Raw genomic sequence first — 12544 nt, forward strand, 5'->3', positions numbered from 1 at the left:
TTCTTTATGCCATTAAACTAGGGTTGCTTCCATGAGCTTGGGCTGTAACATACCTCCTTCCCTCCCAACTAATTCTGTAGCTGTTTCCTTATGCCATTAGACCAGGGTTGCTTCCACACTGAGGGTGATTTCCCACAAGCGCTGCTCCACACTCACTCTTCTCTTTGGCCCGATGGTACGTGTCAATTTCACACAAGCTGCTGCGCGACCGCATTTTGCCCCGCAGCTTCGTGCGATTTTCCCCGTGTCTACTCAATCCACAGGTGAAATACAACATACCCCCACTTTATGTGTTGTTGTACATGGCTTGGCAACTCCTGGGGGTGTCCCTTTCAAACAAGAGTAAAGAAAAACCGATGCAACTTAAAGGGGAAAGCACAGCCTCTGAGTGAAAGCTCTGCCTACAGCCAGTATGGCAGGGGGTATATTGGAGATATCTTTTGGTTAGTATAACGAAACTGCAGAGTCAGGAAAATGTGGACCCACACACAGTAAACACACTTCAGGCAAGCATCTTGCAAAAACATAAGACTTTCTTTCACTGAGGTAGATTCACATCCCTTTTGTAGTAGAAAGGAAATAGAAACCTAATCTAAAGAATACTTTCCCCTAGTAGTACAAGTGGCTACCTAATCCAGCTTCATGTACATGAATGTGTGCATGCCTGGGCATATCCCTGGCATAGGGTTGCCACCCTCCAGGTCATCACTGGAGATCTCCTGGGGTTACAACTGATCTCCAGGCAACAGTTACCAGTTCACCTGGAGAAAGCAGCCACTTTGAAGAGTGAATTCTATGGCATTATATCCCAGTGAAGTCCTTCCCATCCTCAAATCCCACCCTCATCAAACTTCACTCCCCAAATCTCCAAGTATTTACCAAGCAGGAGCTGGCAGCCCTACCATGTCATGGTTTCACAAGTGAGATGCACAGAACTATCATGCCTGTTACAAGACCATGAAGGGGGGGGGAGCACAAAAGCTACAGACACAGAAGGAAAAGTCAGAGAGAATCTCCCAGCTCAGACAAGGAGAGGCATCCTATTCAGTAAGAATATAGGCACATTCACACTATCTGGTTCTAGGAACACAAAGAAATACAGTCCGTCTCCCCCCCCCCCCAGGGGTAAGGGGTAATACTGAGTCATCTTTACTGCATCGCCTTTAAAACGGTGGTGCTAAGCTCTGGCATTGTGTGCCCCCCCCCCACTTTTATAGGGCTTCTTTTTTTCCTTTATGGAGGGTGGGTATTGCTGGGCAGGAGCAGGCATAGGAAGATTTTCCTTAGCACCTCTGCAATAAAGAAGAAGCGGGTGGGGTGGCCCCAACAGCAAGTAGTGCACGGACAGGGTGCGTGAATGCTATTCCTGCATGCCTCTGTCCTGCTTGCTGCTGCTTGCACACATCCCCATGAGGAATCAGCCCAGGGGTGCATCCCTAATTCTTTTTTTTTAAAAAAACATTTTATTTATCAGGTTTTGTTCCTTTACATTGATATCATATACTTCAAGAGCTGAACCACGGGATTTTTTTGCCCCATTGTGTCTTCCAGTTCCGCTTTTGTGAGAGGGTTCCTGTTTTTCGTCAAGTCCCTTAAGCGAGATATTCCTGCCCATCTCCAGTCTATTGGGGCTGATCCTCTATTCCCCGGGGGAAACCAAGGTTGGTTCAGAAATGAGGATGTTTGTGACTGGGCAGGCATTAGATGTTTTCTGTAGTGGTCCCAAGTCTGCAACACTGCAAGTAGGTACTGATTCTGTTTGCATTCTTTTGGTCTTTCAGTTGGGGTCATCCAAAATATATCTTGTAGAGGGATTTCGTTGGTGTTATATTCCTCTAGTTGCTCACATGTAGGTTCTATGTTGCAGGTGATGATTTTTACTGTGGAAGCAATGTTGACCACTGCGTAGTAGAGAGATTTCCATAATCATATAATTAGAGGAGCCCTAATAAAGATCTGGAGAATTAAAGAAAGATTTTACCTAAAAATACCTATGTGGGTTTCGCCTTTAAAGGCCTTCATAATGCCTACATTGATGTTGGACACTAAGAGAGTTACATATCAAACACTATTAAACAGGGGTCATTTCGTAGAAAAAGAGCTAGGGGGACTCATTAGCATAACTCATTAGCATATGCCACACCCCCTGACATCACCGGATGTGTGTCCTCCCCACAACCGGCGGCGACCTCCAGCGGGCACCAGCAGGGAGTTCCAGGCCCCGCCCTCCCGCACCTCACCCGGGGAGATGGCGTCCCCCCGCGTCCCCCCCCAAATGACCCCTGCTATTAAACAAGAATAAAGAGCTAAATTCGTTGGGGACACTACAAGCATTGAATATTAATATCACTGGTTGGGAAAAATTGGAATTACAGTCAAGTTTTACTAAAGATAAAGTAATGGATTTTTATAATGAAAAGACAGACCTAGACAAAATATGGTTATCAACCTCTGACAAACTAATACAAAAATTGTATAACTTCTTATTAGTTCATGTTATGCAAGATGAAACAGTTAAACCATCAATGGTAACATGGATGCATGACATAGGATATAGTTTGGATATAGATGACTGGTTGAAAATATGAAAATCTGTCAAACTATTAAGATCTACATCATATAAAGAAAATATACTCAAAATGTTTTACAGGTGGCACTGGTCGCCTGACAAAATGGCCAAATGTTATAAAGACGTATCAAGAAACTGTTGGAGATGTAAGAATAATATAGGCACTTTTTTCCATATGTGGTGGCAGTGTGAGAAGATCCATAAATTTTGGAAAGATGTTAAACAGTTAATAACAGAGATTATGGACATAGAGCTACAATTGTTACCAGAAATTTACTTGCTTATGTTAGCAGATGAGCTGAATATTTGCTTTTATGTGTTTGTGCTTGCTGACACACACACACACACACTTTTATGGACTGTGCATATAGATCCCTATGGGCAAAGGAAAGGCTGTTTGGGAAGCACCTACTGTGTGACAGAGATTTCACATAAGAAGAGACTTGCCTGCTTTCTATGTTAATGAGGCTTGCACACAGACAGCTGGCAAAGCATTGTGGGGACAAGACGAACATGGTGGGCCTTTGTTACAGAAAAACAACAACTCTGAGTTGAATATTCTCCATTGCTGAGAGACTGGGTGTCAGGTTCTACAGGGGCCTGATCTGCATTTGTATAAGTCATTTCCTGTTTACAATGCCTTGGCAGGCTGGTAAAGCCAAGGGGTCATCAACAGAACAAAGAGATGTCCTCCAGTTGAGATTCACCACATGGCCAAATGGTGTACATGATATAGAGGTAAAGTTTCAAATATAGTCACCACCCATAATATCCCGCCCCTTGCTACATGCAGCCAATAGGGAGAATTCATGGGATGGATCTGTAAGATCAGGTGAGATCACGAGCAGGCAGGGAGCCTCCCATCTGAAGAGTTCACTTTATAACGCAAAGCACACTTTCAGCTTGGCCTTGCGGTGCTTTTGAGGGAGAAGCTGCTGAGCTGAGCAGAGCTAGGCAGAGCTGAACAAAGCAGAGAGCTGCAGCCATGCTTTGTGAGGGAGAGCAGAGCTGCTGCCATGCCTTGAGAGAGAGAGAGACAGAGAGAGAGACAGAGAGAGAGAGAGAGAGAGAGAGAGACAGAGAGAGAGAGAGACAGAGAGAGAGATGCAGCTGCTATGGTAGCTGTGCTGGGCATGCTGCTGAAGCCTGGTAGCTGTAGTGGGCAAGCTACTGCTGTGCAATAGGCCCGCCAGCCCAGGAGCCACGCCCGGCAAGCGATGGCTGGATGAGCAGCCCAAGAGCTGCACTAGGTCTGCTGGGTGGTGGAGAGGCAGGCCCAGGAGTTCTGCTAGGTGTGGGCCCATTGAAAAAGTGATGGACCCCCCCCCAGTAAGTATCACAGGGCTATACTTGTGGTTTATCTAATGTTGCAGTTGCAGATTCTTTCACATAATCTGGTAGTCAACAAATACACTGCTGTGGTCTCCTCCAGATCACAACAGTCGATAAACAAAATGTATGCACTAGAGCCCAAGTTAGTTATAGTGTCTCTTGTCCTTCCACTGTCAAACTAGCGGTCCATTTCTTCCAGCATGTTGTTTTCTACAGAGTCAGCCAGATGATACTAGAACTCTCAAAAACAGGGCAGTATGACAGTGTCAGGATGAGCCCTGGGGCAGCCTTGACATGGGGTGAATACTACTCAAACTTGAGTATTCTTGATCTCGAGGCATGAGTGCACCCCTTTCATGAACTAGTTAACACAACTCTTCTTTTAAACACCTCCAATATGCAATATAAAAGGCACAGACATTCTCAAAAATCATGTTCTGTGCATTGCAGTTGAGAGAAACAATGGTCTCTATACACAGACCATAGAGGCTGGAGGAAGAATCTATGCTTTTCCTCAGAGGTGCAGCTTGATTCATGTCTTGCACAAACTAGCAAAGGAGCAGAGTTCTATCGCCACATGAAGCAGCCACTGGAATCAGCATAAACTCTCCAGTCAGGAAGGGAAAAAAGGTCACCTAAATGCCACTATAACAGGCTACTGGACTACATTAGCCAGAATGCCATAAATCTTACAGGTCCATTAGGCATTTTAGTAAAGGTAAAGGTTTCCCTTGCTCGAAAGCCAGTCGAATCCGACTCTAGGGTTGCGGTGCTAATCTCTGTTTCCAAGCTGAAGAGCCAGCGCTGTCTGAAGACGTTTCCATGGTCATGTGGCTGGCAGGACTAAACACCAAGATACACGGAATGCTGTTACCTTCCCACCGAAGTGGTCCCTATTTATCTACTTGCAATTTCTTGCTTTCGAACTGCTAGGTTGGCAGGAGCTGGAACTAGAGACGGGAGCTCACTCCGTCATGTGGCACTCGGGTCTCGAACTGCTGAACTACCGACCTTCCAGCCTGCAGTTCAGCATCTTAACCACTTGAGCCACCATTTTACACAGAGACTATTTCTCTGCTGGGGCGGCACACTGAGTTTCCTGAGCACCTCAGGATCTCCAGCTCCCATGCTCACCACACTTGAAGCTCCAAAACATCTCAGTAACTGAATGTTGTACAACCACAACACAACAGACTCCAGGAACTGATCTAGTAAAGAGGTAAAAGAAGAACTCGAGTGGACCCATTAACCTACGAATCTCCTATAATCTCCCCTGGGATCCCAGGAACAAAGAAGGCAGCAGGCCCAAGCAAAAACCTGAGCCAGCCCCAGAAACATGCCAGCCCTTCCCTGGAGAACAGCACAGCACTCTAGGTCTTGGCAGGATCAGGGTGCAATTGCTCAGTTGGGATCTAATCTGTGCTCAGTCACTACAATAAAAACCAGTCTAAAGAGCTCCTAGGTGAGTGGGTTCTGGCTGTCTAGGCCCTAGATTGCTTCTTTGCTTATTGCAAGTGTTCCTGAATCTGTGGACAGCATCTGGTCATCAGGTATATTAGTCCTTAATGATCTCCCTAAATTGTAGGGTTTACTTCTATTTCAAGCCCTCTAAAACACATTACCCTTCTCTCAAAATTCCCATAACTACGCAGCAATGACATAGTTGTTCCCCAGAGATTACAAGTGATTAACTATTCATTTCCAGTCAGCCATTTAATGGAGGCTCTGCATTTTCATAAAATGCCACGCACTGTTGTTTGAGAATTGCAAAGGTTACCACAAACATGAAGAAATGAATCTCACTAGTTCAGTTTTTTCTTGGAGAGGGAAATCCTCCTTAAGACAAATATAAGAGTCTGTGAAAAGTCTCCATAGTCACTAAATTTGCTAATAATGAAAATGGTTATTTTTCAGGGGGGGCCCCCAGTATTAACAGGATTGGGACAGATAAGGTTGATAATTTGTCTTTTTGCATACAATCAACCATTTTGTTCCTGAAAAAGAGTTGCAGTTCTCTAGCAAAAGAGAGCTTTTCTCTGATGAGAATTCAAGCAAAGGAAAATGAACTTAGCTCAAATGTTAATTGGAACAATAAGTGTCTGGAAATAGATGTTATACGGGCAAGGGGATACCTACAGTACATGCAGCTGTGTGGCTTGCTGGCTATTGATGCTGGCTCAAAAAGAGAGAAAGAAATATGAGGGGAGAGAGAGAAGGGTTCTGTGTTGCAAACAGCATGGTAGTTGTAGTATCAGATAGCTTGATTTTATTCAGCTTTACTTTATGTTTGAAAGATACATCATAACAAAAACCTGGCTATAGCTAAGCAGGTATAGCTCTGATTAGATGGGAGATATCCTGGAAACCCCCCATATGTCTAGTTCCATGATGAAAGAAAGGCAACATTAATAAATGCCCTCCCTACCTTTCCACTCTCAAAATACACCCTAAATGTCATTATCATGTAGGGGAATTTTAGGGGTCCAGGCCTCTTCAGGGATCCCCAACCCCCTCCAGAGGGAGAGAAAAGTTGCCTTAAACTGAAAGTATTTCTTTACTCTAAAGCCATACACAAGTAAAACTCAATAGCATATATTCAATATCAATAACCAATAGCATATAGAAAAACCCCAATACACGATATAGTGTACACTTCAGAAAGAACAAGGAATTCCTGGACTGTGGACCAAGACCTCACTCAAGTCTACGTGGGGCGTTGGCCACACAGCCTGAACAAAGCCCAAAGCCTCCAAGCCCCCCCCCCCCAAGTTGCTGTCCCTGCATCCCTGACAAGAATGAGTACAGACTAAAAAATGGTGTGGGGAAGGGGAGATAGTTTGTCTTTTTACAATTATCACAGAAGCAGGAGTGCAGATGATAACAAAAAAGTGCTGAATAGTCATTCTCCCCCCCCAAAAAAAAGTCAGGAATGTTTTGCTAGATTCTCCACAATGTCTCATTGTTTTCCCTTTTGGCAAAATTTATTTCTTCTTCTTCTTTGACTTGTTCTAGAAAGACTGCAATCCATTGTTCTTTGTGGTAATTGACTTTCAATGCTGTAGGATTATCCTACAGGTTATCCAGGCAGCCCTTTGAAACCCTGATTTAATTTCACCCCCATAGTGTGGATGACTATTTCCGTAGATATGTGGAAAGTTGATGGTGTACAGGTTGGGGCAAGACTAGAACAGACCCAGGTACCTAAAGGGAAGGAAATGGAGGTAAAGAAGAATCATTCCTTGCCACTTTACAACCAGTGTATGGTCCAGATTTGAGAGGGAAGTGTCTCAGAGAAGTATGAGATTAACAGGAAGCCACCATCTTCCTTGGAAGGCTTCATCACAATTTTATTTAAAACAATTTTAATTTACTTTCAAATGGAATTGTGAGTAGGTTCTTTTAGCACATCATGCTCAAAATCTGCTACAGCCACTAGAGGCCAGAATGGTTTCATTGGCAATATCTGGCCTGTGGCCCTCTATGTAAGTATCCCCAATTAGACTGGCCTCCTTGGGATATTAGCTGAAAAAGAGGTCACACCTGCACTCTTTTTCCTGATAGAAGAGAAGTAACAGATGGGTCTCTTGGTGGTTGTCTCACAACCATAGTGGTTCCCACCTTTCCAGTACTGTAGTGATTGGCCATAGTTCAGAAAGCAGCAGCTGCCCGTGATCCCTTACCCAGCAGTAATCAGGTAATTGTTATGTCGTCTGCTGTTACCATATGATTACACGCTTACTCAGCAAATGAAGGTTCACAAGTGAATCTTGTACACTATGATGATGACTTCCAATTATTTGTGCTGTGCATTAAGTGGCTCCTGTAACTGGAGCACTGTTTTTATAACATCCATGTAGAAATACTGAGAAGCTCCTGCAGCTACTCAGGAGAGCTTTAACTAGTACACCAGCTATTTGCAGTATGGCCAATTTCTCTGTTATTTACAGCTCACAGCTGCTTTTCCATGCAGACAAGCCAAAATAATTTAGATTTTGGTACTGAGTGGTTAATAAACAAGGCAGAACACTGTGTTCTAGTGATGGTGCATATCAAGCTGGGAGAATAGCTACATGATGTTTCTTGTATAAGATGATTTTTGCACAGTGTTAAAGATGACATGGTAATTTCTCAGTAATTTAATACTCTTTCATGTGGGAGCTGTGGGTTTTAGTCTGCCCAACTTGATGTACATGATCTCTCATGTGAATACTGACACTGCATACAAAGATTACCATGGACTGGCATCTTGAATGCTGTTACAAGCACTCATAAATTGACATGATGAGAACTTTGATAGGAACACAGTTGCCACAGATGAACTTATCTTGATCAAACATCTGTGATTATATGCAATGCAGGTTCCTGACTGCATCACCTCAACATTTCATCTCTAACACCATACTGAGCAGCTTTGTGATGATGACGTAACTGTCTGTGCAACAGGGCCTTTGTAATAACCTTATGTAACAAACTTGACTAAATCTTCTTGATTAGTGAACAAGATGCACATATTCCCTGAGGTTAAAATGACCAATCAAGCACAAAATCACTTGGAGTTCATCACCTCTTGCACAGTAGGATACACCTTTTAAATTATTTATATTGGATACATTGCATTGCTTGCCTTTTGAACCTGTGCACTCAGCAGCATCGATTCATGAAGAGGGTACAAGTGCTGATTGCAAGATTAGCTAGGTTCATGGGTAGACAGATGTAAAAGGTGCATAGAGACAACTAAGTAGTAAGTCTCAAAAATCTCAGACAGATTTTCCCCTTTTAACTATGATCCTTTAAGTAGCTGGAGGCAGCAGCTACATGAAAGCAGTCTAATCATGCAAGAAAACAGTCTTATCCTTTAAATGGACACAGTCAAATTTATTCAGTCACATCTGAACAATGCAGTGAATAATCAACTCCCAATCAAGACTTCCTAGAAAGAAGGTGTGTGAGCATAACTGCAGAAAAAAAAACACTCATACAATGACAGGCAGAAAAGACAACCTGTGCTGATTTTTCACATGATATGCCTGGTTTCACACATGGCAACATGGCTAAAATTTAGCATGGACTGTAAAATATACTGGGTTCTGACACGTTGAGTGATCAGCTCATAGTTTATTAGTGATTTCAGCTAAACTCTAAGACAACTCTAGCAGGACCGGAGCCCTGCTTAAATGCGTGCAAAACACCACACACAACACACACACACTCCCAGTGATAGGCTATTTACAAGATAACTCCCATTCAATAGGTCCCTTTCAGGATCCTAGTAGTCTATTGTTTAGGTGTTCAAGCTAGGTCAGTTTTCTGGTGCACTTTAAGCTTAATACATAACAGACTGGCTGAGATCAACAGTTTCTAGTTTTCCCAGATGTTACATTCAACACACAAACAGCACATTTATCCAGGTACTGGTCTCCAGTTTCATTTGTGAAGATGCAAGATGTACATGCATTCACTGTAACATGTTGTCATGATCTGTGCAGGATTGGGAGCAAGGCCTACTATGGCCTGGTCCCAGGAGAGACCAGTGTGGGAGTGGAAAGTAGACAGCCTACAATCCCCATAATGCTTAGAGAGGGTTATAGCCAATCAGTTTCCAGAGATTGTGTGAGGAGATTCTGACTTAAGCTGTTTGAACTAAAGACTGTGTTCTTTTACTTTTCTGCGGTCTTGTCTCACAGAGGGGACAGTCTGGTCTGAGGAGAAAGATCCTGGCAGGAGGCCTGGTATAGGAGGGCTGTGGGCCTTGAAGTAGTAACCAGTTAAGTGAACTAGATAGTCTTGTTAGATTCATTTATTTTGCCCTTAAACACTGTTATATATCTTAAAGCACCTTGTCTTGTTTTCCTTGCACCAGTACTGTGTTAATAAACCATTTGTTTAAGTGTTCTCTGCCTAGTCATCACGCCTATGTTCTTGGCTTAAAAGGGGGTATTTTGGATGGGCTTGGGAGGGTATGATGGCATACTATAAGGTATGACAGGCAAGATGAACAGCATATCTGGTAGGAAATATGCGCTTTTGATTGTTGATGATTTCTCAAGGTTTTGTTGGTCTTACCCTCTTGAAAGGAAATCTCAGGTTTGCGAAACAATCAAACAATGGGCTAGGAGTGTACATAAACAATTGGGTCTGGAACTTGCAAAGTTCCAAAGTGATTTTGGGGGAGAGTTTGTTTCTCATGAATTGCAAAGATGGTTCCAAACCCGAAGTATAGAACACAGGGTCGCGAATACAACATGCCCACAGAAAAATGGCATAGCCGAGAGATGGGTAGGAATTTTGCAAATGGTAATGCATTCCATGCTGAATTATTCTGGGTTGCCCATATCTTTCTGGGCTGAGTGTCTCAGGTGTGCGTGGGTGACAGCTATGGAGGCGGAGTTCAAATCTTTCAAATCTCTCATGTTTTTTCCATTTCTACATTGCCAGACAACAAAGGGGCAATAGGTTGTCGATGGCTGTACAAATTAAAACAAGAACCTAATGGTGAGGTGTAATACAAAGCTCGCCTCAAGGCGAGGAGGTTCAAACATTTTAAAGTGTCTTGAAGGTTAGTGATGTAATAATACAGCTGGAATGGTTTTTTCAACTATTAAAGGATTTTAATGTGCAATGTGAGCTCCCAATTAGGGTTCTCAGTGATAGTACTGCAGCTAATCAATTAGCACACAATCAGGGCATGAGGACCAGAAGTAAGCATATTGCCATAAGGTACCAAAATGTAAAAACTGCTGTATGTAGGAATTTTATTTGCATCCATCACTGTAACTCTGAAGATAACATTGCGGATCTATTTACTAAATGTCTGAATGTAAATAGATTTATGCTGTTAAAAAGCCAGTTATGTGTATATTAGGCTGTAACTTGGGAGGCGTGACGGCATACTATAAGGTATGACAGGCAAGATGACAGCCAAGTCAAAAGTAGTCTATTAGATCATCTTGATCTGAGGTGACAGTTAGTGTGTCATGTGACATGTCACCAAGTCTTACGATTGCATCATCCTGACTACTGTCACCATGAGTCAGCACTTCGTTCTGATTGGTGCTCAGATGTATATATTGAGTACAGTCTGTATGCTATTGTTCACTCTTGTGGATTGAATGCTATGCGAAGCACTTTGTCAGTCCATGGGGTCGCGAAGAGTCGGACTCGACTGTGCGACTGAACAACAACAACAACAACAAATAGTTCAGCACTAGCCAACTCTGGATTGTGTTATTATTGGCGCTTCCAATACTCTGACAGGGTACTCTGGGCCTTCTCAAGGGACCCGAAGTCCAGAGTGGTGGCAGCTGGAGGTGGCAACCCCCTGAGGGCATGACACATGTGAACAGCATAGTGTGGTGGTAATAGGACAGAGATTTATTCCCCATAATCTGCAATAATTAAACACTCTTCTTTAGTTCAGCAACTGCCCTTCTGGGTAAGACATGCAAGGACTCTCCAAAGGAACCTAGGAATGTAGCACTGGGTTTCTGCAGTTCATGGACTGAAGCCATCTCTAGAAAATCCTAATCTCTGTGCCTGGCTAGGACAACAGTGAATGAAGCCTATTTACTACAATGACTAGCACAGGAGTGCAAAGCTACATGGGAATCTGAACTTCAACCATGGAAAGTATTACTCCTATTACCTCTATTAGCAGATATGTGAGGGGTTGTTCTAGTTACTCAGTGGCAACTCAATTTGGTGTATATGGTCAATGATGATATTTTAATTTTACACAGCAGGCAAAGAACTACCATTGATACACTCCAGTGAAATCCTCTACAAATTAAGTCTGATATCTGACTCTAAGCTCTATGGTCTCTATAGATTATCCAGGCCGCTTGGTTTAATATGAACTGTTCTGGTGCAATTCCAATCTTTACAAAAGAGTGGAGGGGGAGGTGTTTTATCCTTTAGCCCATAACTTTCTGCACTCATATCACCCTGGTTTTAGCATAGCCATGAAATCATGTTTAAAAGTTGTCAGGCTCTGCCTCACTCAGCAAGGGCTCTCAGCACACTACAGGCTAAAGGATTGTTGCATGGAAACAAGGGGGGGGGGCTTTTACAGATGTCTTGCTATGAGCTGACATAGACTTAGCAGTCCCCTGAAGCTACAGAGCAGCTTGCCAAGGTAATTGTAGAAGTCATGCTATGTCTGGGTAGCACAAGCCCTTGTTCCAAACATACAATTTGAGTCCAAGATTGTTTTAATGTGCAGTGATGTTGTGTCCGCTAACCGCCACATGAGGCCAGCGCACACTCCTGAGCTTCAGTCAGGAATAACAATGGGGACTAGGATCCTAGTCCCTCCACTGGGGGGACCAATGGGACCTTGGCGGGAGATTCAAACCCGCCAATGGGATCCAGGGGGTGTCCCCTGGGTGTGTATATAGTTGGCCAGCCGGCCGTTGTTCTTTGTCTTTGTCGTGTACCAGTAAAGTATGCTGATCACTACATCAGTCTCCATGCTTACTTAATGCGTCTAACCCACTACACTTCAATGGCGACAAAGGTGGGATCCCGCTGAGCAAGCAAGCCGGGCTATTGGGCTCGGAGGGAAGACTACACACCGTGACCCGCGCTACATCGATCGATGAGCAACGAGGGTGAGCAAGCCGTTTTCCAGCCGCAGCAGCAACCGAT

This window comes from Gekko japonicus, unplaced genomic scaffold (genome assembly GCF_001447785.1).
Source record: "Gekko japonicus isolate JY-2015 unplaced genomic scaffold, Gekko_japonicus_V1.1 scaffold75, whole genome shotgun sequence".
In the NCBI taxonomy this organism is placed as follows: Eukaryota; Metazoa; Chordata; class Lepidosauria; order Squamata; family Gekkonidae; genus Gekko; species Gekko japonicus.